The sequence below is a fragment of the Triturus cristatus genome, chromosome 2_2, assembly GCF_964204655.1.
Source record: "Triturus cristatus chromosome 2_2, aTriCri1.1, whole genome shotgun sequence".
NCBI classification, from domain to species: Eukaryota; Metazoa; Chordata; class Amphibia; order Caudata; family Salamandridae; genus Triturus; species Triturus cristatus.
This window is the reverse complement of record NC_140582.1, coordinates 79,440,724-79,466,026: the sequence shown is the minus strand read 5'-3', so window position 1 is coordinate 79,466,026 and position 25,303 is coordinate 79,440,724. Positions and strand designations below refer to the sequence as shown.

At 40.4% G+C, this 25,303-nt stretch overlaps 1 protein-coding gene across 2 annotated transcripts in view; it reads right to left on the bottom strand.

Moving 5' to 3' along the window:
- Nucleotides 1–473: 473 nt before the first annotated feature.
- The window catches only part of RBPMS (RNA binding protein, mRNA processing factor), a 653,722-nt gene continuing 628,892 nt past the window's right edge, over nt 474–25,303 (bottom strand). For both annotated transcript variants that reach the window (XM_085641072.1, XM_085641073.1), the window contains one exon: nt 474–3,583. The gene's annotated coding sequence lies outside the window, so the exon portion shown is untranslated. The remainder of the gene's footprint in view (nt 3,584–25,303) is intronic.

Here is a 25,303-nt window from a genome sequence, read left to right as displayed (position 1 = left end):
TCGGGGGGGGGGTCGGCGTGGGAAGGGGGTAGGAGCACACCACGCGAATCACTGTAAACGCTGCCTTTGTTATGGGTTCTTCCTTTTGTATTGCATGTAACCTTTTCGACTTTATTGATGCCTCAGTTGTGTAGGCGAGATTAGTTTCCTTGTACGGCTCAATGGCTGGTGGGTGGTGGTGTTGGCCCCTAAACAAGAGATGGCATCGGAACTGCTAAGGGTGAAGTGGCTGGCTCCCAGGAGGGTGGCGGTGGGCGCGCAAACAGACATCAGGTTGTCCCCCCCTTGACAGTCGGCATGATTTACCAGCCTGTATAAGTTTGTCTTACTGTATGTGAAGCATGATGCCGTACAATATACTCCTGTACTAAAATTCAAACTCAATAAAAACAGATTTGCAAAAAAAAAAAAACATACATTTTGATTACATTTTGTATATGAAGGAAGGAATGAAGCAAAAATACACGTACAAAAATGTTATAATAATTTTATTCTTCAAACTTACAATAAAAAGTACCTTTAAACAACTTTCAAAAGTTTCATTAACACTTGAGGTGTTTCTCCTGGTTAAATTATTAACAACACAAATAAAAGATGCATAGGATCACTTTCTGTAAAAAATGCATTGCTTACAAAAAATAGCATTACATAGAATCAAATTTCTTTTGGCCCTTTAGGATTTGTTACATAAGGTTTGTTCAGGTTTAATGAGAGATTAAATATATAGCATTTGTAATCTAAAACTTCACTTGCGTTGGTTCATAGAAGAGAGCCCAACAGATATCTCTGCAGGTGGCCTACATACAATGACTTACGTTGATGTAAGTCAAAAGCTTTTTATTTTATTTTATTTTTTTAGAATTGTAAGATATGATGCTTGTGTTCTTGCCATGGCTATTTATTTTTGATGTATCAACAGGTAAACTCTGAGTCTTGCAGATGTCAGAATTGCCCAGCAACCAAGTCAATCCCCACATTGATTTAATACCTGCAAAGAGGAAGGCAGGAATCTTTGCGCCTGTGGTTGCTTTTTAATTATGTATGCATGGACATTTCTGTCTTGAAGGTAAATCAGTTAATTTATACAGCACTTAAAATCAAAGGATAGGGTAATCGGTACTTGAGGGAGAGAAATTATCTAAACAAAGGGTTATTTTAAGCATAGGAAAGAGCTGTAGTAAAATGTTAGTTGCTAACTTGTACGGACCAAGAGTGATCATATACACTTTCAAAATGGTTTTACTCTCTCTGAATTAGTGTAATTAGATGACTCCATGTCACCAGGGCACCACATTCTGAACTATCTTTTTAACAAATCGATACATTCTGGAATTTGTAGCTTTGGTTTGATTCAACTGAACCCATTGAACTAATATACTGATTCAACTGAACCCATTGAACTAATATACCTGGTAACAATGATTTATTTCCCGGAAGTCCCGGACTGGAAACCTGGTGCCATGAGTAGATCCTACTCTACATGAGTTAGAAGATTATTGTAATGTTCACATATGAAGGAGGTATCCCGGCTGTACCCAAGTACAAATTCTGAATCACCCGCTCTAGACTTTTGTCTGGATTTAGAAATGAATAGTATTTTAAGGTGATGCAGTCTTAAGACTGGTCGTGTCATCCTTATTTCAGCAAAATATTGCGATTCGTAATAAATTACACTGTACGAAAGTAGATATTTAAGGAGACTACAATGAAAACATTGGGGCTTTTAGGGTTGAAGACAAAGTGACTAACCTCAAACATACAACCACAAATAATGATGGTGCACTGCATGATTCGTTTGAAATCCATAGACGTACTTGGTTAAGGACAAATGTAGTACTAAAGCCACTGCCTACCTGCAATCTATAAAGCTTTAACATGCTAAGAGACTGTGCTTTATCTTTCTTCTTAAAGACCGATTGGCAAATGTTACTTTACTAAATCAATGCAGTGCAGACTCTATGGAGTCTACTGGTAAAGCACGTCTATCTTGTTTTTGCACCTCACAAATTTGAAAGGAACAGCATATATGAATTATTCCTAAATTTTCTGCAATTTTTCTTAAAAATGTACAATGTGTCGTGGCTAAGTGTGAAAATACTGGTGTGACAATAGAAATATCTGAATGAATAATTTCAAATGATGCAGAGGCCAGCCATGTTGATTGACGTATTATTATTACTTTTTGTACCCTGTCTCTTCCTCATTTAACCTCTCTTCTGTTTCCTTGAATTTTCATTTATGATGCTTCAAATTCACCCCCCCGCCCTTTTCATTGTGAGCGCTGTTTCTCTTCTGGTGCATTTGTCACCCTTTGTCTGCCTTTTTGGAAGTAATTTGACAGACTATATTCTATGTTTGTTTCGTTTGAAGAAGTAGACCAGTTTTTGTACTACTCAAAAGATCTCAAGAACATTGATTTATCTGAGGGAGAACGTTATTAATAAGATACATGTTCTTCAAGATGGCAGAGAACTGGTTAGCTTTTCAAACTGATTTTTCATGCTGGAGGGGAGTGGGTGAGGCTTCACTACTATGCCGGCCCGATGTTGACTAGACTAGTTTTGGCACATTATATAGATGGTCTTATTCAAGATCACTTAGTTTGCCAATGAGGGCACCACGATTCGAACTGTGGTTTGGACTCTGTCGCTTAACCACTAGACTCCACTTACTCATAATAATTTTAACCTTAGTGTGTAAATACATTGGTTTAGTACAATTGTTACACGATGAAAGTTTAAATATCATGAGAAATACTCCATGAATCGGCCAATACTGATTAGATGAATGTGGCTGTAAAAACGAATGACTAGCAATGACTTCTGAGGTTGGCGGTGTGTGTGTAAATGTGTATATATATACACACACACACGCATAAGGCCAAATAGAAGGAAGAGATTAAATAACATTAAGATTACTAAATTGTTCATGATGCCAGCCACATTGATAATTGCCTATAGTAAATGACTACTAAAGAGGCCAGGAAAACTGTGTTGTGCTCCCATTTCAAAAACAGCAGTGACATTCAACAATAAATAGCATTTTTCATACATTTGTTTCTGATGGGTTTGCACCTAAACCACAAAAAAAGACAACTCAGCAAGTCTTTGTACAGTAACTAAACATTCTTATACATGGGACATGGTGTTGTACTGACATATTTAAAATGAACTACCAAAAAGAATCAATGACCTCGCAACAAAACTATTTTTGAAAAATCCAAAACCATGTCTGCAACATGCAACCTACAGAAAAATATTATGTCAACTCATAATTACAAGCATTCGAATGTCACAATAGTATGACTCAACACAGGGTAAGATTGTCACACTTGCAAGGTTCTTTATAAAAAATACTCACTCTTTTTTTACTTTTTATATATAGTTCAAGGTGAACGTTGTTTTTAAAACGTTCAGCAATATATGGCAGACCATTTATAAAAGAAAAAACTCTACTTATAATTATACAGTGTAAAAAGAGAAAAATATGTTTAACTGTTTTCTGTCCTAAAAAAGCAGATGTGTGATAGGGGCTTCAGCAAAGTCTTGGAGGAATCAAATCGGCGAACAAGGCACATTCAGTCCTAAAAATGCAAAGAATAAAAACATTAGTACTTAAAACTAATAGTGCATAGACCTAGCCATCACCTGTTTTGTTTTCTAGCTTAACCAAAGTTCTCCCCATAAGCTCAGACCATATATTATATCATTATCACAGAAGTGTATGCGTATCTATAAATGTATGCAAGCACAGTTCTATGACAAACAGTGTACATTGAAGCATAATAATACTTTCTTTGCATACAACGAAATTACTTCCTTTGCACACTAGGGAGCATATTTACAAGGAGCAAGCACCGCCGCAGCGTTTTTTTTTATGCAGTGGCGGCGCAATCAGTGTTTCACACTGCTCCATATTTACAAATTGACGCATTGGGCGCAATACGTCAGTTTGTAGAGGCATGCGTCACATTAGACCTGCGCCAGGTATAATGTATGCAGGGTAGGCGTACCCACGTTAAAAACCACGTAGAACTGATGCAGTGAAATTTACAACCTTTCACTCTACGACATGACTGCGTCAAAATCCCTATGCCTTTTTAAACCAGGCGTAAGGATTGGTGCAGGGCTTTTAACATGGGACTTGCCTCTGTGTTCTGACACATTGCCAGAGTTGTGTCAGTCTTACAACCAACTCCAGCAATGAGCCACTTTGGCGCCTAAAGATGCATCAGAATTACTAGCGCATCCGGGAATCTTTGCGCCATGGAGTACTGTATTGTAAATACAACGCATCCATGGCATTGTTAGGGCATTTGAGGCAAGTGTGAGAAATCGGACGCCAATGCATCAGTTCTTGTAAATATTTACAATGACCCTGCAGCACTTTTAAGCCACAGGAGCATAACTTTTGTGACGCTCCGGAGGTGCAGTGTACCGGCCCATATTAAGAAGGCCAAGCAAAGCCACCCAGCTTGGCTTTTCGTGGCCTTGTAAATATGGAGTAAGGCAATGTCTTACTCTGCGTAGAAGGGGCTTTCCATGGGTGTTGCTGTGGGTGTTCCCCATTAATTAAAATAGCAATTATCATGGTCAATTCAATTAAATTGCATTAGAACATTTTCAGGCTCTGTCTTTCATGTCAGAAACATAACAAGAATCTCCAAATTATTAAGATTGTCCTCAAATGTTACAATTTTTTTTATGAACAATTAAAGAAGGAAATTCAGCTCAAGAGTAAAGTATATACAATATATATTTTGCTACAACAATAAAAGCACATTTCTAATCAAGAGTGCAAGAAATGCAACATAATGAAAAAATATGTAAAAAAGCAGTGTGAGACGAAAGAAACCTGGAATTTGATTTAAATGCTGTTCTTTAGGCTTCACTTGTCATGGCCCTTCCAGGCATATCAAGGGTACACTTGCGTGTTTGCTGTCTTTTGCCGTAGCTTTGTTGCTGGAATGACTCAGCGACCAAGGATCCCTAATAGAGGCCTGAGGTGGTGGTAAGAGGAAGACCAGAATACATTTAAAATGTGATGGTCTATTTCATCTTAATAAAGGGGCCTGCCTTCAGTTTTGCTCTCAAGGTGCCCCCTTCTTTGTGTGCATCTATGAGAGACCCATACACCATTGGGGTTTTCTCTGTCTGTTGATCGCACAGTAGGAAAACCACTGCTTTGTGCACCCTCCTAATCCCTACACCTTTCAAGGTTTCAAGGTCACACTGGTTTGCATGGATGCGATATTTAATGGACATAGCAACATAAAGGGCAGCAGAGATTCATTTTCCTCTATTACAAGCAAGTGCATTGTCTGTATCATCTGCCTATCTTATCTGAATAGCCATCACAGATGTTGAATTACATTTTACTTCCTGAAAGAGCATTCTCTCTGCCATGGAGATGACTGTAATCATACATGGTGGGGATAATCATTGAGGACGAAGTTCTCCATACAAGCAATGGAATTCAAATGTACACATTTCCAGTTATTTTTAACTTTTCTTCTGATGTGATTGTCCTTTCAAATCATGTAGAGAGCCATTTTTTCGGACTGCTGATCTTAGACCCAAAATGGCCTCCACCTCAAGCCCAGTGCACAGTGCCTGCAGGTGACCTTGCCATTCTGTGTTTGGTTTCATGCATTGAATTAATCTCAGGACTGATCCACCAAGTTGATCTTTATGTGCATTGTTTTGTAGTAGATGGGGCCATCCTGGTCTGCCGTGCCTGCTTGCAAGGCTGTTTTGGGAGTGCTACTAGCCATATCGAGTCCCCTTCCTGGTCTTTTTTCAGTGGGAAGAAAGGATGACAACAGTGCTCTTCAGTGAACTCTCTGTAAGATGGTGGTCCTAATATTGGTTTTGAAATAGGTTATTAGAAAATGAACCTACCCTCATCTGTTTTCCCAGAATGATCAGAACGTTATCTGTAGATTGATCCAAGGTGTTATGCGGTAATATTTTGTCTTTGCTGCCTTGGAAGACCAGTATAATGTTTAGGCTTCAATACGTTTATACAGAGGATCAACTAAGACACACAACAAATCCTGAACATAAACTTAGATTAAAAATCTCCAATTCTGAAAAAAATTATTCAACACAATATCTTACTTCTGTTTGGGAACACCATGAGGAGGGCCGCAAGTGGGGGGACAAGAGAGGCAGGAAAAGTGGTCAATCCGAAGATCACTACATGCATGAATCAAACGACTAAAAAAACCACCACCTCAAACATCAACAACTGACATACATAGAGAAATAGATACATGCTAAGTAAATCATAAGTCCAAGGGAGGGGACCAGTGTCTAGTACCTGCTCTCGGGATGGAGATTATCAGTCCTAGCAACCTCTTTTTCCCTTTAAGTCCAGAAATACTTCTGAAGCTTCTACTTGCATGAACACACAAATCTTGCTCTTGTGTGAACCTTTCAGTTCCGTGGAGTGCTAGGGTGAGGTACCTATTTTCAGTGACATCAGCTCCTTCTGTATGTGCTGTAAATATTGCTCTCTACTCTGTGAGGATTAACTATAGTTGAGGAGCAGTAAAATGTTCATTCATCAAGGGACGCAGGAATGAATCCCTCTATGAAGCCCTGTTATGCTCCAAAATCCCCATCCCCATTAGTTCCGTATTCCCTTTTGCCTCTTTGGTCAGAAGACGCTACGGTTGATAAACAATGATCTGGAAAGGGTAGTTCACTGGTAACAATTACCTCACCATGAACCTCTGGATTGTGGCAACAAGGGAACTGCCCTCCATGGGCCGTTTCAGGATCCCCAAAATATGGATGTTGTTGGCTATAATTCCGTCTTCATTGTGTCTGACTTGAGCATCAAGGTGCAGCAATGACACCACAGCAGCAGCTCCTCGAAAATCCTAATTTAATCCCTTCATCGGTTTCTCTACTGAGGTTTTCAAACCAGCAGCAGAATTCAATGCCCCTCACAATTTATCCTATGATTCATTTATGTGTTTGTCAATGATGGCTAAAGATTAATCTATCTATATGACTTTCTTTTTTTATTTGTTGTATGTTGTAGGTCACGTGTCACGCAAAGACTGCAAATTCAGAAAATCGCACCGGATCTTGACCACAGAATACCTTTTGAGGGTGTTTGGACACCTTTGTGTCTTTCCCTCTAGGAAAGGATCTTGTGTAAAAAAAAGTATCTTTTTTCTTTTTTGCTTCTCAATTTTCCTTCCTTAGGGATGATGGTGAGCACATTCAGTGCTAATAATTGAACACACCTGTGTCTGCTAAGGGTAATTGACTCATTGGCGCCTCGCACAGGTAACACTGTGAGGCGGTGGGGGGGTAGTGGAGTTTGACATATGGCGGGAACGTGGGGAGTAAATAAATAAAAGCACTTACCTTGCGCACACAGCATCGCCGACGGTGCACAGTCTAAATATCGATTTTATATATCGACCTACAGAAATATCGAGTTGCAAATATCGTAGGGACAGAATGTCGAAATCAAGAATATCGATGACCAGAATATCGACCAGAAGGTAAGAAATATCGTTTTTGTTAATATTGAAGTCAGTAATATCGATAGCAAAAAAATCGATGTTACTAATATCGATATTTATATTAGTGTTATGTATTTTATTATGTATTTTATAATTATTTGTTATATCTTTTTTGTTAAGTATTGTACTTGTTTTTAAATATATGTATACTTTTTTTAGAAGTTAGTAATGGTTTTTTAAGTAAATTTTGCGTTTTAGTACTGTAGCGGGTTGTGGGTTTATAGGGGAATAGCGTGGGAAGTAATTTTATTATAGTAAATTAATTAATAATTTTTAGGAATTATTCATTACTTTTAATTTAAAAATTTGCGTTTTAGTTCTGTAGCGGGTTGTGGGTTTATAGGGGACTAGGGTAGGAAGTAATTTAATTGTAACTAAGAAATTAATTGTATTTATTGGTATTGATAATTAATTTATTGTAAATTAATTATTAATTGGTAATTATTTTTATTTATTGATTAATTGATAATTATATTAAGTGTATTAATATATTATAGGTGCTGGTTGTGAGTTTATAGGGGAATAGGTGGGAAGTAATTTAATTCTAATTAAGTCATTATTAATTTTATTTTTGTGTATTGATAATTAATGTATTCTTTAATTATTAATTGGAAATTAATTTGCTTAATAATTAATATTTGTTGGTATTGAAAATTAATTTTTTTGTTAATTAATTATGAATTGGGAATTACTTTTTAATAATAGTTATGTTTTAGTATTGAAAATGTATTTATTGTTAACTAATTTTTATTTGGTAATTCATTTTTAATTATTATTATGTATTGGTGTTTATCATTACTTTTGGTCAATTAATTATTAATTGGTAATTATTTTTTATTAATTATTTATTGGTATTGATAATTAATTTATTGTTATTTAGTCATTAAAACATTATTCATTTTACAAAATTATTTTAATTATAAGTAGGTTATTTTTAACCCCTACGCTATCCAACACTTTCCCTACTGTTGCACTCACTGTAGTGGGAATAGTACTTTTTGCCCCTACGCTATCCAACACTTTCCCTACTGTTGCACTCACTGGAGTGGGAATAGTACTTTTTGCCCCTACGCTATCCAACACTTTCCCTACTGTTGTACTAACTGGAGTGGGAATAGTAATTTTTATCCCTACGCTATCCTACACTTTCCCTACTGTTGCACTCACTGGAGTGGGAATAGTAATTTTTACCTCTACGCTATCCAACACTTTCCCTACTGTTGCACTCACTGGAGTGGGAATAGTAATTTTTACCACTATGCTATCCAACACTTTCCCTACTGTTGCACTCACTGGAATGGGAATAGTAATTTTTACCCCTAAGCTATCCAACACCTTCCGTACTGTTGCACTCACTGGAGTGGGAATAGTAATTTTAACACCTACGTTATCCAACATTTACCCTACTGTTGCACTGTTTGGAATTGGAATCATAATTTTATTCCCTCCACTATCTAATATTGTTTGTATTATTTTAGATAATGTAGTAAATAATTAATTTTAAAAAGGTTAAACATATTTTTTTTTATTTGTTATATATATTTATTTAATCTGTATTTATATTATTGTTTTATGTGTATAGATGTATTTATAATTTATACAAAAATTAAATAATAGTTATTAAAATAATTATTAATACATATTAATAATTAAGTGTATATATTATATGTATATATTAAATGTATTTATAAATTAAATATATAATTTATAAACATTTTAAAATATTTTAACTATGTTTATTTAATTATATGTATTATTTACTTTATTTTACGATATTTTTGTACTTACCATGATTTAGATAGGATGTCGATATTCTTGACTTCGATATTCTTGCTGCGATATTCTTGTAGGTCGATATTTTGACCTTCGATATTCTGTCAGTGATTCATCGCCGACTCAGCGATGATTTTATTTATTTAATAAAAGCACATCCTGGATGACGATGGCACCGCCTTTATCAGCTGGTTTGATTATGATGGCAATGTCCTCTGTGAGTGCCTTGAACTGGTCTCTTTCTTGTGTAGACAGGTTATTGGATGGCCGTCCATTGGTGATTGCTGGGATGTCTCCCAGGATCGCTTGCTCGAAGGTAAGGATCGCATGGGGCGTCATTGCCACCGGTGGCGTGAATCGAGATTTTTTTCTTAAGACCTGTTCCTGTAACAGAGGTCTCAGGTTTGTTCTGAAAAAAAGGTCCTGAGCCTTATCCTCCGGAAAAACTGGTGGAGTTCTTGGTGGAGTCGGAAGGAATACACATGTGGTGTCGGGACGAATTGCCAAACCCTTCTCCAAGAGTTAAGAAGGAATTCCAGGGAAGTAGTCTGTTGACTAACGCAAAGGATGGCATCAAATCCACAAAGCCCAGGAGTAGGAGACTTTTCTTAAGCTTGACATATTTAACATAGAATCAGTAGAATTTGAGAGCTCAATGATTCCATTTCCCCAACGGAACAGTGCTTAGGTAGGCAAAATATTCTTTTTTTATCAAGGAATCCCTGGAAACAGAATAAAATATTTTTTCAGAATATTTTTTCATTCGCCGCTATTGGCGAGATTGGTTTATAATTACCTGGAATAATATGATCACTTCTTTAAAAAAGCAGGCAGAATATTGTCTCCCTTCAAAGAGAGAGGGATCTCATCAGTACTTAAAATGATTCTAAACATGGTGCAAATGTCCACTTAGAATTTAAATTATTAATTTTAATTTGGATGTATGCATGTGTGTGACTTTTATAGCTCAATCCAGTCACAAGGCAAAAGAGTGCTGGGCATGAGGATGGTTTTACAGTAAGTAGTACAGAAGAAGGTGAACTGTCTGCCCCTATGCCTACTTCTGAGCCTAGTGTGTTGGTGAAGGTATGAAACTGAGGCCAGGGTTAGTTGCGACGGGCCGCCACGTTACTGACACTTCCAGCAACGTCCTGAATCTTGTATTGCTGCCTACGGGAACCGCGTAGGATCAAACCATTATCCCAACACTCATGGGTGAGCAACACACAATCACCGTGAGACGTGTTGGGAGATGGAACAGTATAGAAGGGAGCAAGGGGTTGCCAGATAAACCGCGTAGGAGCTTAGAGTGGAGAGAGTAAGGATGCTGGTTTGAGGCTCACAGAAATGGTCGGCCAGTGGCAGTCCTGTGGTGGGAAGAAAGGTGGGGGGACGGGAGCAGTTTTTTTTCAGGATTGTTCCAGCATCTGGGCTTTACTTGAAGAGATGAGTACTCAGCTCATTACAGAAGTTGAGAAGAAATGCAGTCAACTGGTTCTGGACTGCAGTGAAGGGGCAGGTTCTCTTAGGAATACAACAGGAGAATGCCTGGCTCCTCTTCTTCTCCTTGATGCATCTCCTGATTTGAAGTCTGGTAATGTGGTGTGTCATTTTTGTATTCTGTTTTATTTATTTGGCTTTTTCTATAGTGCGGACCGGTGCTTAATTTGAGCCGTTGGTTTTCAGTGCTCAGCACTGGCACTTAATCGTCAACACCAGCGCTTATTGCGCGATCTCAACCCAAAGGTTCAGTTAAGGACACATTCATCTTTCATTTTTTTTGTAAGCCCGGGGAGATTAAGTGATTTGGCCAGATCATAAAAGGGAACATGGCAGCATTCACAACATGTCTGGCGGAGACTTCCTCACCCCATGAGATTGTAGCAAATTTTAAAATCATAATTACTGAGATAAATAAGGCTCTGACTTTTTTTCCTAAAACGAAAAGAAAAATGAAAGACAGTTGGTTCAATTTTTCTTGCTCCAAGGCACATCAAGCACTTAAATTAGCTTTAAAGAAAGTTCCCAGAGACAGAATAGAGGTTACCCAACGGAGGAAACTCTATAACAAGACTCTTACGAATCGTAGAAATGAACTAAAAGAAGAGCACTGGATTGCTCTACATAAGAGCTGTAAATCAAAGGACTCCTCAGCTTTTTAGGAGGTCATAAACTCTTCATTTCTCTCAGGCTCAAAAGAACGTGGTACCATAGAGGTCACTATTACTGAGAACGAATGGACCAACTATTTTTCGCACATGTTTAGTCTCACAGACCCACCCTTGCCACTCCCAGGTCCCGTCGCACAGACCACATCAATTACAAGCTATGCCTCAAATCTTCTCCCTTTAGACTTCACCTTGGCAGATATAAAATCAGCTCTTAAAGCTAGCCGGGAAGGAAGGCTCCTGGCCCGGACGGGGTCCCTATGGACCTATATAAATCAAATATTGATCTATGGGTCCCCCTTTTACATAGAGTCCTGGAAGCTACTGGTAAGGTTGGACTCTTGGACTCTTGGTCGGAGTCCATTTTGGTTCCGATTTTCAAAAAAGGGGACCGCAATAACCCGACTTGTTACCGACCCATCTCATTACTTGATTCACTAGGTAAAGTGGTGGGTCGTATTTTACTTGAACGGTTGCAATGTTGGACGGAGGAGAATAACATCATTTCTGACCTCCAATATGGTTTTAGGGAGGGTCTGGGCACTATTGAACAGGTTCTTAACTTGGGCCTAATAAGAGGAAAATATGTAAATGCAAAGGGAGGCAGACTTTGCATGGCATATGTCAACCTCTCTGCAGCATTTGACTGCGTTTCTCATGCCAAATTATGGACCATCTTGCTAGGCATAGGGGTGGATAAAACCCTAGTGAATTATATTAGAGAACTTTACTCAACGCTACTGCCAGAGTCAGGTTCGGCACAGGGGGCCAGCTATCCACATTGTTCAGTGTGGAGCGGGGAGTTAGACAGGGCTGCGTCCTGGCTCCCTTCCTCTTTACCATATACACCAACGGCCTAGAGGCAGCTATGTTGGAGGGGAGCCAGGACCTACTACAGATCAACAATCGTCCAATTCCCGCACTACTATACGCGGACGACGCGGTAATCCTTGCTTGTACCCCATTAGAATTACAACGCTCCCTAAACCGTTACTATAAATTTATGCCCAACTTAGATCTAAAAATCAACACAAAAAAGACCTTTACAATGACCTCTGAAAAAAAACACTAAAGGGACATGGTACTTACATTACAAACACAAAGATTGACCATACTACAACCTACCCTTTCCTGGGAGTGGTGATAGACGAAAAGGGGACTTGGATAAGGGCAATTGAGTCTAGAAAACTCCAGTTCTTGAAAGCAACGATGGCTCTAGTCACTTTCACGCAGAGACTCAGAAAGAGACCCCCTAAAGAGATTCTTGAAGTCTTTCGTCCAAAGTGCATTACCACCGCCACTTATGGCGCTGGCATATGGGGATACACTCAAGTAGATTCTATTCAAAAAATCGAAAATAGCTTTCTCAGACACCTACTAGCAGTCCCCCAATCTTCATCTACCTACGGTTGCCACCAAGAACTGGGCTTGCCATATATTTCCGATACCATCCGGATGCAACCAATTCTGTTGTGGCATCGCATTTGGACATCAGACAAGTTGCTTTTCACTCAAGCAATCATAAAGGACTGTCAAAAATTAGAAAATACCCCAAAAAATTCTTGGATACATTATGTACAGAAATTTTTTATTGATCTGGGCCATCCAAATTTTTACTCAGCTCCCCAGGAAATGACAACGATCCCACGCAAGTTACTAAAGGCTGAGTGTCTAAAACATCTAGGCGATCTTCGTCTGGCTGTCGAAGCCAATAAACTTTCCGTCCAGCATTCCCTACAAATTCAAACCTCATGTAAAATCGAGCCCTACTTAACCCTAAATTTGCCAACCTATGATGTTTTCTTACTCACCAGAGTCAGACTTAATATTTTTCATCGTTTTATTACTTTCCCTAACATCAATGATTGGTCAAAGGAGCTTTCTAGTTGCCCTTGTGATGATACTTCCACACAGTCTCTTTTACACGTTACTTTTTTTTGCACATTTTATCTCGAACCTAGAAAACGGTGGTTGAAACCTCTTTTGCAACAAATGGCCCTGCGTAAATGTCGCCCGGCCTTGCTGGCACTACAAATGTTGGACTCACCCTTGACATCTTTCAACATTGCAAAGTTCCTAAAATATTGTACAAGGCATCGGACAAATATATAATTACCAACCTTGATTCCATGACTGTCAGCTGTATTTTAATTAATCTATAAAAAAAAATCTTTTTTCTTTTTTTTAACTATCTTTTTAACTGAAACTACAAATGAATTATGTAAACTCGGATAAATTAGATAAACAAATGCACTTTTTTTTGCTACCCTGCACCTGAAATTTGCCGCTATTATCGCACTTACATATTCCCACACAGAACTAATAGTTTTTACGAAAATGCCCGTCGGTTAGAAACCTGAGTGCCATATCTTTCATTGTGTAAATATTGACAATTTTTTTTTTCTATTATGTGTATTTGTATTTTGCTTTTATGGTTCTGCTATGCATTTTCCGAATAAAGCTTTTATTGAAGATTTGGCCAGAATCACAGGATGTTGAGCCTGCGCTGAGACTCAAACCTAATTCACCAACTCCAAAGTAGGCAGTTCTGGCCCTTATGCCACATCCTCCCTCCCCTTGTAGGGGTTTGGTTAGTTCTGGTTTAGGCAGCGCTAATAGGAGCAATGGTCTGGTGGAAACTGCCTCCTGACAAGAGCCCCAGCACTTATTTTTTCACAAATTACCCACTGCTGTGGACATTATCCAAATAGATGTTAGAAGGCTTAACATCCTAAAGAGATAAAGGGGAGCATTTGTGAATTTAAATATTGAGAAGTACATGATATTTCAGTCCGGTTTTGAAAGATATGAAGTAGGGCCCCAGTCTCATTTCAACTGGGATGGTGTCTTGTATCGAGAAAGCAAAAACTGAAGTGTGGGAACTGTGGGATAATGTTGAGCAGTGCTTAATTTCAGCCAGTGGATGCAGGCGGGTCCCACAGGCCTTCATCCCTTATTTTATCTCATTAGATTTTGACCCTGAGCAAGAAAGAGAAGAAGACACAACGGGGAAAGAAAGAAGATGAGAAAAGCGGAAAAATAATGACAAGGAAAGAAAGCAGGGATGAAAAAGAAAAATATCTTAAAAGAGTGGGAAAGGGGACAGAGAGTGCCTGTGGTGGATCAACGGGCGTGAGGGGGAATCAAGAGTATACGCCCTTGGGTGCTTATTTCTAGCCTCTTGTGCCACCAGGTATCCATTTTTCCCATATTAAAAGTGACGCACTGGCTGTGCAAGGAGCTTGTAAATAAGCCCCCTTGTATTTACCACCCCTGATGTTCGATAGCACTGGTCGGGGACCCCCGAACAAAAAACTTGGGCATTGGCACTTATTCTTGTACAAATTAAGCACTGATTGTAGAGGTCTTGTATTGTTTAGTTTCGGGTGGGAAATTGTTAATACTGCAAAGATGGCTGGGGTTACCTATAGATTAAAAACAATTTCTCTGGAAGGAGGGCGTTTCAATGCTTTTAAAACAAATGAGCCCTTTAAGCTCAGTTTGTATTGGTGTGATACTTTCACATCTGTCTGTTCTTGTCTCTGACTCCCTGACTGCCCAATAGCAATTCAGGTGAACAGTTGAAAAGTAAGGGAATGTAAGCAATTGCCCTTGCTGTCATTTACAGCAAGAGCTTACCTGGAAGGGGAGGAAATGCTGCGCAATTGACGTTTTGTAAGATAGTTTCAGCAATAATTAATTGAAATGTCAAGCGCCCCAGGGAGGCTTAATGGAAGATACCCTTGTCATAATGGCAGCTCTGAACTACTCCATTTTGTGGTGGGGAGATCACCTGCATGGCTCGTTCACTAAAACTGAAAGTTGTACAGCTCAGGTATCGTGAGTGAAGGACAAGGTTTGCACGCGTCCCCACCTGCCTGGGGAAATCGAGGCAGCTTGGTCAGCCATTTTGAAATGCTGTTCTCTGTCCCTGCAGAAGAGAGCCCTAAAGCCTCATTCCTGGATCCGCGTAATCCCAGGAGGTAACTGCAGCAGGTAAATACAGATACCATGAAGTAAAGGTTTCTGTGTGTGCATATATCATGAGTTTAAGTATATCAGACCTCAGAATGGTACCAGGTAATTCTGCATGTTTTCTCTCACTATGAGGTGTGCTGTTTGCCTACACAAATAACACCAGGTATCTCCTTGCACAAATTGTGCACGCAAATACCTGAGGGCTGCTGTATTACTGAAACAGATGGAATACCTATTTAGGCACAAAGTCTCACTTGCGCCTGAATCTGCATTTATGCGGGTCCTGGAATGGGCCTAAGAGTGTAAGTGTGATTCCCTACACAGGGACCAATGCTGCTAATAATACTCCACTTTATTCTCGACTGTCGCTGTTCGGTGGGTAAAGCTTATCACAGCTGTAAAAGTTCAAAATATTATTTATAACTTTTTCAAATCTGGTTCAAATAGACAACATTGCAGAAACCAGGGCCCAAATGTACTAACATTTTTCGTCTAGGTTGTGTCACTTTTAACGCGGCAAACACAAAATGTGTATTTCTGGATTTTTTGGGCCTTGCAAAGCCTGGTTTATGTGGCTTTGCATGCCTCAGTAAACAAAAAGTAATGCAGCGCATACGGCTGCCTTGCGTTATGTTATGTTGCGTCTGGGAGGTGTTCCATGGGTGCAGCATGGGCATTCCTATGCATCCACCGATGATTGTTGACGCAACCCCAGATTTGCTAAAGGCAGTAAACTTGGGTTTGCACCAAAATGGTGCACCTACCTGAGGCAGGCGTAGCGAGGAAAAATATCTTTATTTCTCCCCATTACTTTCTGTGTCTTTGGGGCATATTATCAAGGGCTGGCGATAATATTATCGCCGCTTTTGCGTCAGTTTTCGGGCGAAAAGCGGCGATAATATTATCGCTTTATTTACAAGGACACGCTAACGCGTGTTTCCTTGTTTTAGCGCCCGTTGTCAGCACGCCTCGCATCGCATCGTTAATGAGATGCAAAGGAGGCGTGTCTGACCATACTCCATGGGAAGATATCTCTAAACCAGCATCGCGATATTTACAAGGACCCTAAATCCGGCGCAGGGATAATTTTATTCGCGCTAACGCACCTTTAGCTCTGGATTTTAACGTCTGTTAAAATTCAGACTAGGGTATACTTTACATGGGATGTGGATTATGTGGTTACGACCACATGATCGTATCAGCAATGTTTTTGCTGTTTTTGGATGAACATCGCTGGTTTTCCAGCAATGTTTTGCTCTTTTTAGCGCTAACGGTCGAATATTTATCACCTAGGTTATACACGTTGTAAATAACACGTTAACCAGGTGATAAATAACAGCGATAGACGGCGATAAATATGAAAGCGCTAAGCGCGCTTTGCGATATTTATCGCTGTCTGTTGCTAATATGCCCCCTTGTGTGTTGTATTCTCCAGCACAGATAGGAGTAATACACCTCCAGGGATTGTTTTTGTGGTGGAAGGTATCACTTCCTGCAAAAAACACAATCCTGCCCGCGACACAGGCGCCCTTGCACCATGCAAGGGTTGTTGCATGTGCGCTTACTTGATACAGTGCAATTTTGCTCTCATCCTTTCATGCAGCGCAGCGCACCCAGCGCAGCAATTTGCATTGCTGCGTTGTCTTGTGTGAAAGATTAGCAAATCTACCCACTTATAATAAATTCATCCAGCTGAATTTGGAGGGTGGGTGAAGGAGGAGCGACAATGCAATAAAGAGTGATTAGAACTAAGTGGGAACTAGGCTGTTATATGTTAGGCCTATCAATATCGGACTGCTCTTGTGCCAACATATGAATAGAATTTTGGAAATAAATGTTATCGCTCGACTTCGCTCTCCCTTTCCTTCTCTTCTCTTTCTTTCCCTTTTCCTTCCTTTCGGCTTGTCTTTTCTTCTTTTATTATTGATCACTGGGGTTAGTCTCTTGATACCTATATAGGCGCAATAACCTCACTTTATGATTGTATATGTGATAATTTTGCCTTAGATAGCTTATGTTAACCCTATTACAGTTGTTTTCTGTCTTCCCTCTTGAAAATCAATAAAGTATTTTGAAATAAAAAAAATGTTAAAAACTCAGTGGGAAGCACACAATGATCAGGCTTCCCTGAAAAGGCAATGAGGGTCCCCTCAGTGAACCTTATCTCTGAGATATTCATAGGGCTTGGCCTGAAAGGGGGCCCTCAAGGGATAATGCCCCACCTGCACCCCAGGGGCTTCTGTGAAGTGAGGGCGGCCATTTTAGGTTCTCTAGGCATTGTCAGGCCAGGGTTGTGCAAAATATGCTTTCGGGCGCTTTGAGAATAGTGGGCAAATTGCCGTTTTGGACGTGGTATTAGCATATGTTTTCAGAATCGACCCCTAGCAGCACAGTTCATGTTTGCTTCAGATTTTTCCACGAATAAATCAAGCTCGGAACATTTCTCAGAGGAATATGTAGGAAGTGTTGGGGGAGGGGCTGCGCTCCAGCAGGTTTTTTGCTAAATGTTTAATAAAAGCAAGTCGTTTGGCAGTGGTCCCGAGTGACCTTGGTATTCTCTGACCGAAATAGACTCTGTTTGCAGCGTTAATGGCCACATGATAATCTGTGAGAAAAAATATCCCCTTGTGTAAACGGAAAGAAGCCAGATTCGCTGCCTGCCATGTGCTTTCCCTTTCAGGATAGTCATTATGTTTGCATCGACCTGCAAATGTTTTCCCCCGAGCCAGACGTTTTTCGTTGATTTTGTTTATTATTTATACCACCAAAAGCTCCCAGTATTTGTCCCTTTGCTGCTGCTGTCCCTTTGCCCCCCCTCCCCTGGAATGCCAGAGCACTCCCACCTGTCCGTCAGTCACTCTTCACCTTCAAATCACGAGTCAAACGAAAAGCCCTCTTCACCCTACGCTGCCTTCAGGCCCCGCCCTTTCCGACACCCGGCTGGTTACCTCGATAAGCCCCTAAGGCCAGAGGGGCCTATTTTACCTGCTGTATTTCCACATGAATTACATCATAGTAAGCAGCATATATGCTTGCACGTCATATTATTATGTATGTGCATATTTTCCTGGTTGGTCAAACATGTACTATAACAAATGATAATGCGCCTCTTCTCAGAGTGAGGTAAAAATATGCCCATCAGTGCTTTACATGGAAATATAAAGTGCAGGTACTCGCTCTTTAGAGTACCTCTTTGCTCCTGAAAAGTGCCGGTACTCTCCCATTAAATGTATTGCAGCAGTGCTGAGAAGTGCAGGTACTCTCTCTTTCAAATAAAAGAAGTGCAGGTACTCAGTACTGGACAGTACCTGCCCATTTAAAGCACTGATGCCCATCACTGTGGAAAAGCAGGAAACCTTACCTTTCTAACTAGCAATATCAGTGCTCTGATGTCGCATGTATGAGCAGTATAACCAGGTAAGGTTCTGTAACTTACATCCTTGGACCTGTAATCCTACAAGTACCAGAACGTAAAAGAAAGAAGAACACAGACTGTGAGCTACTCCCTACAAGTACCAGAACGTAAAAGAAAGAAGAACACAGACTGTGAGCTACCAAATCAAGGAGTAAGTAAGCCTGACAGCTCTGTTATATCTGTACTTTTAGTTGTTAATTCCTTCGATGTCCAGTATCTTCAAGTCATGGCCAACACAGTATAAATGTGACGAGGGTAAATACATACCCAGGGGCCGATTCACAAAGGGCCCTCTGCACTCGTCACGGAGGCACCGCAATCGTGGTGGGGGACCCGCACTCGTGGCAGGACCCCTGCAATGGGTAATCGCAATACGGAGGTTTCGCCACAATTGCGGAGCTTCTGCTACAATTGCAAGCCTCTGCCACGACTGCGGTGCCTCCGCCACGAGTGCAGAGGCACTTTGTGAATCGGGCCCTCAGGTTCCTCCTCTCTTCTCGGCTCAAAGCTAGCCCTTCTTCAGAGTACACATTCAGGGGCATATTTACAAGGACCTAGCACCGTCGCAGTGTATTTTTTTGCCGCAGCGGGTGCACAATCAGTGCTCCACACTGCTCCATATTTACAAACTGACGCATTGGGCCCAAAGGGTCATTTTGTAGAGGACTGCGTCACATTATACCCGCACCAGGTATAATGTATGCAGCATAGGCTTTCCTCCGTTAAAAGCCATGTAGAACTGACGCAGCTAAATTTACAACTTTTCACTGCATCACTCTATGACTTGAGTGCGTCAATATCCCTACGCCTTCTCAAACCAAGCCTAAGGATTGACACAGGGCTTTTAACATGGCACTCGCCTCTGTGTTCAGATGCATTGCTGGAGTTGTGTCAGCCTTATGACCAACTCCAGCAATGTGTCCCTTTAGCGCCAAAAAATGCATCAGAATTTCTGACGTATCCGTGAATCCTTGCTCCATGAAGCACTGTATTGTAAATACAGTGCATCCATGGCTTTGTAACGGCATCTGCGGCAGACGCAAGAAATCTGACGCATTGAAGCCATTGCATCAGTTCTTGTAAATATGCCCCCAGTTCCAGTACATCCCTTTGCCACATGCACTGTAACCGGCGTGGTACATAAACCATTTACTTTGAACATGACACTTAGACAACTATAAGATACATGAGACAGAACAGTGTGATTACAATGATGGACATCGGAACTACTGGTGACCTGTTAAATTATAAAATAGACTTCTAAACATACTAGAAAAAGCTTTGGAAAAGTTCCAGATGGAAATGAAACGCATTGACTAGGCTGAAGTGTGTGTCTACTATGACTGATACAGGAATAGTAAAGAATTAAGAAAATAATGACTGAACTTGGTGAATGTGGTGGACTGTGCCACAGCTATAATTTGTAAATGTGCTGGACTATGCCACAGCTGTTGTTTGTAAACTAAAGGTAGGCACATACTAGGGTTCCTGCTCTCCTTGATTCAAAGGCAACCCTTCTTCAGGATGCACTTACAGCTCCAGTACAACCGTTGAACAGATATCATTCTAAAACTCTGCAAGAGGCGTGAAGATTGAGGGAAGTTTGTTGAAAATATAGAGTCTTATTTACAAGCCCCTAGCGCCGCAGGTGCGTCACTTCTTGTGACACACCGGCACGCAACCTGCTGCTCCATATTGACAAGGACACCTAAACCCACCCTGCATGGCGTTTCGTCTCCTTGTAAATATGGCGTCTTTACATGCAATACTTTGCATGAAAGGGGCGTGCTGTGGGTGTTCGTAGGGAGGAGCAACGAGGAGAATTGTTTTCAATTCTCCTTGTTTTTTTCCTTTTTCTATGTGTGCTGCACTCTGCAGCACACAAAGAGTGAGGAAATCACCTCTTGTGATTGCTCATGTGCAGGAAGGTGTCCCTTCCTGCACATAAACAATCATTGAAAAAAATGTTGCTTTTCAACTTCTATGTGTGCTGCATTAAGCATCACACATAGAAGTTTAAAAACGCCATTTCAGATTGTTTATATGCAGGCACATAATCAATCATTCCCACCAACGCAGGAGGCACCCTTGCACTATGGTGCTAGGGCCCTGCGTCGTCGCATTGGCAGCAAATTGTGCGCTGGCGCATGGGAGAGCACAGGGATCCGTCTTATCATTGTAGATATGACGCATCCCTGTGCTTCGGAATTAATGCAGCACAGCGCAGCCAAATTGATTGCGGCACCGCACTGCGTTAATTCCTTGTAAATGAGGCCCATAGTATTTAGGGACTGCGCGTACAGAAGTTAATACAAAAGTGAATAAAAAAAATTATTTGCATGTCGGTTCAATTCACTTTTCACATTTGATAAGATATCCAAACAAGAAAGCAGACACAGATTTATTAGGCAGACTCCACTATTAGAACACTGGAATGTTGAGAGCTCTATTGAAGACAATGGAGTAGCTATGGGCTTATTATGGCTGGTACAGTCCGGGCGGTCCAACATTACAATGTTTGTCTTCATGTTTCTCTCTTTTTTATTTAGAACATTCTACCCTCAGTGGGTGGAATCTTCTAATAGACTTAAAGCCCTTCTGCCACGGTCTATACCGGTTGTTAAAGGCTCTCTCTCTCAGTATAGGCTCTCGCCTGCGGGTCAGGCCTCTAAATCGGGTTCAGGGCCTTTAACAACCGGTATAGCCCTCAGCAGTGGGCTAAAATGTTATAGTATTTCTGATTTTGGGGGGCTATCAAAGACATTTACCACCTGCTCTGAGTGGGGGAGGGGTCATGGGGATTAGAGATTGGAGAGGTGGGAGAGGCCAGGGAAGAATATTTACAGACAGGGAGAGCATTACATGCTCCCCTGTGCCTAGGCTGACAATCTGGAAAACAGGTCTGGGCTACAATGCAGCTCTTTTCCACAGCTATTTTACCGGCTTGAATTTCCACCTGTGAAAATCGCATAGCTGTTCCAGCCCCTGGAAAATCTGGGTGTGGGAACAACAGCCAACTTATGATTGAGCAGAGGGGGAATTTCACATGGGAATCCCTCTATCCTCCACAGATGATCAATGCCTAATGTGGTTTCATTATTCATATGTATGGCACATAGACATAGACCAGATGTACAAGAATACCCTTTACATGGAAGATCGTTAAGTATTTTAGCAGTTGCTAATACGATACTGAACATATCTAGATTTGTACTAGAAAATATTTGCTTGTATTTGGTCAGACTTTTTATTTAATTTTATATTTAACCGGACAATGTTAGTGTTAATTTTATATTTTACACCACTGTTTACAATCTTTCCCACTTATTCTATTTAAATTCTCATTAATCTTTAGTTCATGGACTTTTGACCTTCAGATTCAAGGAGCAGTGATGATTTCCTTATGGTACTGGAACGTTTGTGGATATGTGGGCAGTCTGTGAGTGCCCGAAGGACTGGTCTGACAGGTCAGTGTGTGGGCCAGTTTTCTGACTGTTTGTGGGCCTGTTTTATGTTCTGATGAGTGAGTTTTGCTGTTGATTTCACTCATATTACCAAAAACATTGGCTGCAGCAAGCAGACATGCATGATGCCTCTCAGGCCCTGCAAAACACTTATACAGCGTGTCCTTTCAAGTTTAAAACTGCCCCAATTTGCAAATGTGGGCTCCTTTTAAAGTCAAGCCTGTGAGAGCATGTGCTAGTGCATGCTTCTCGCTCGCGAGGCACTAGTGTTTACCAAAAGGGCTTGGAGCCTGCACATTGCTTAACATTTGTTAGCTTCAGCGTCACTCTTCTTTGCAGCCGTCTTAATTGGGCAGTGATGCCGAAACGTCACTTCTGTGGCTGGCAGTGGAGCAGGGTCCAAGTACTGATTGATTCAACGTAATCAGTGATCTTCCACTGCTCCTGACGGGATGCAGGTACTATTTCTTCCCCCCTCCCACTTTCTCTGTCAGCTACTGCCTCCAAAGCACTTTTTTCTTGTTTCTTCTGCATTCTTTGGAGTCATGCAATAAGCAGAAAGGCGTATGGATTCATTAGACAGCGGTTCTTTCACGCTTTGGATTGCAGCTCATAAAGGCAATCAAGCCCATCTTTTTAAAACGCTTTTAACTTCAGTGCTGAAAAATAAGCGGTGGAGTGGTTTCAGAACATCAAATCAGTGTGATTCTTGCCACTGGGGCCTTTACCAGTGCTATTCTGTGGCAAATCTATCCAGTCTCCTCATTTTCACTCTGTCCTCCTTTCCTTGTCGTTCTGTTGGCCAGCTTTATCCGCCCATTGTTTTCTAACGTCTAACTTTTTAAAAATCTCTGTTGAGATTGGGAGGCGGCCAGCAGGGTTTGTGGTGTGAGCTGGGGTGCACTTGCCTCTTGTGACGTCAACCTCGCTCTGTGAACCAGACCTCCCTATGGGGTCATTGTGAGATCTGCAGCACACGAGACACTCTGCGATGTTTTGATCGCATCTTCATATCTCAGTGTAAAGTTAGCATTGCTCTCTGGCCTCAGAAATGAAATGAAATGAAATGAAATAAAGATTTTTATAAAGCGCGTGTATGCTGAGGCGTCTTAACCTGAGCAGAAGAGGAGAACAGAGGTTAAAAGTTGGGTGCGAACAGCCATGTTTTCAGCGCCTTTCTGAACAATTGTCTGTTGATTTGGCTTCTCAGAGTAAAAGGCAGAGTGTTCCAAAGTTGGGGGGCCAGAGGAAAGAAGCTTCTTCCACCCCATTTTATGGTCTTCACCCTGGGGATGACCAACAAGGAGGCAGTCGATGAGCTGAGGTTGCGTTGTGGGACGTGCCATCTAATGCGATTATTGAAATAGGCAGGTCCTGTCCGATAAAGGGTCTTGTGAACAATGCACAAGGACTTCAATTGAACCCTCGCCTGGACTAGCAACTAATGCAGCTCTCTGAGCCCTTTGGACACTGAGCTGAATTTGGGTATTTTAAGTAGTAACCTTGCTGCCGCATTTTGAAGTGATTGAAGCTTACGTATGGTGATTTGGTTTGCACCTAGATAAAGGGCATTGCAGCAATCAATCTTTGATAACACCAGGACCACAATTACTGTTTTCCTTATATCCATCAGGATAAAAGGTAAGATTTTTCTCATGATCTGCAGGGTGTAAAAGAAGGATGATGTAATATGATTGACCTGGTCTGATAAGGACAGTTGATCGTTAAGAAGGACACCTAGACTTTTTACCTTCCTTACCGGGGATGGGCAGGATCCTGCCGCTTCTGGCCACCAAGCTGTTTTCCAGAGGGAGGTGTTTTTTCAGAATAGCAGCACCTCAGCTTTATCGGTATTCAACTTTAAACAGTTGTCACGCATCCATTTAAATATGTGGACCATACAGTTGTTACATTTTATTGCCACGTCATCAGGCTTTGATGATAAGAGACACCACTATTTGCATATCATCCGCATAACAAATAGCAGAGAAGCTGTGAGAGCGGATGAGCATGGCCAGTGGGGCGGGTTCACTGATAGAATATCGATAACAAAAATATTGATGTAAAAATATTGAAAAAAATATAGACTACAAAAATATCGACTCCCATACCTACACAGGTAAGTACAAAAATGTGATGTAAAAATATAGATGTAAAAAATATCAATTTAAATATACATATAAAATAACATAATATATATTAAATATATTTAATATTAATATTAATTTTAACAAAATAAATTACATTTAATATATATTTTAACAAAAGGTTACAAATTTAATAAAAAAAGATAAGCAAACAATCATTTATGCATATATATATTTAATTTGAAATAATTAATAAACTATTATCTTTAATTTATTTTAAAACTTGAAAATTATATAAAAATAAAATATATATATACATATTTTAAAATATTAAAAAAATCTATAATCAATTCAAACATTAAAGTATTAAAAATTATTTAAACTTCGATTTCCCAATACAATCAGTGCAACAGTAGGGACAGTGTTGGATAGCAAATTGATTAAATTTACTATTCCAACTCCATATGAGTGCAACAGTAGGGAAATTGTTGGATAGCGGAGGGGCAAAAATTACTATTCCCACTCCAGTGAGAGCAACAGTAAGGAAAGTGTTGGATAGCGGAGGGGAAAAAATTACTATTCCCAATCCAAAGAATGCAACAGTAGGGAAAGTGTTAGATAGCAGGGAAGTAAAAATTACTATTCCCACTCCAAAGAGTGCAACAGTAGGGAAAGTGTTGGATAGGGGAGGGGTAAAAATTACTATTCCCACTCCAAAGAGTGCAACATTAGGGAAAGTGTTGGATAGTGGATGGGTACAAATTACTATTCCCACTCCAGGAAGAGCAACAGTAGGGAAAGTGCTGGATAGCGGAGGGGTCAAATTCACTATTCCCACTCCAAAGAGTGCAACAGTACGGAAAGTGTTGAATAGC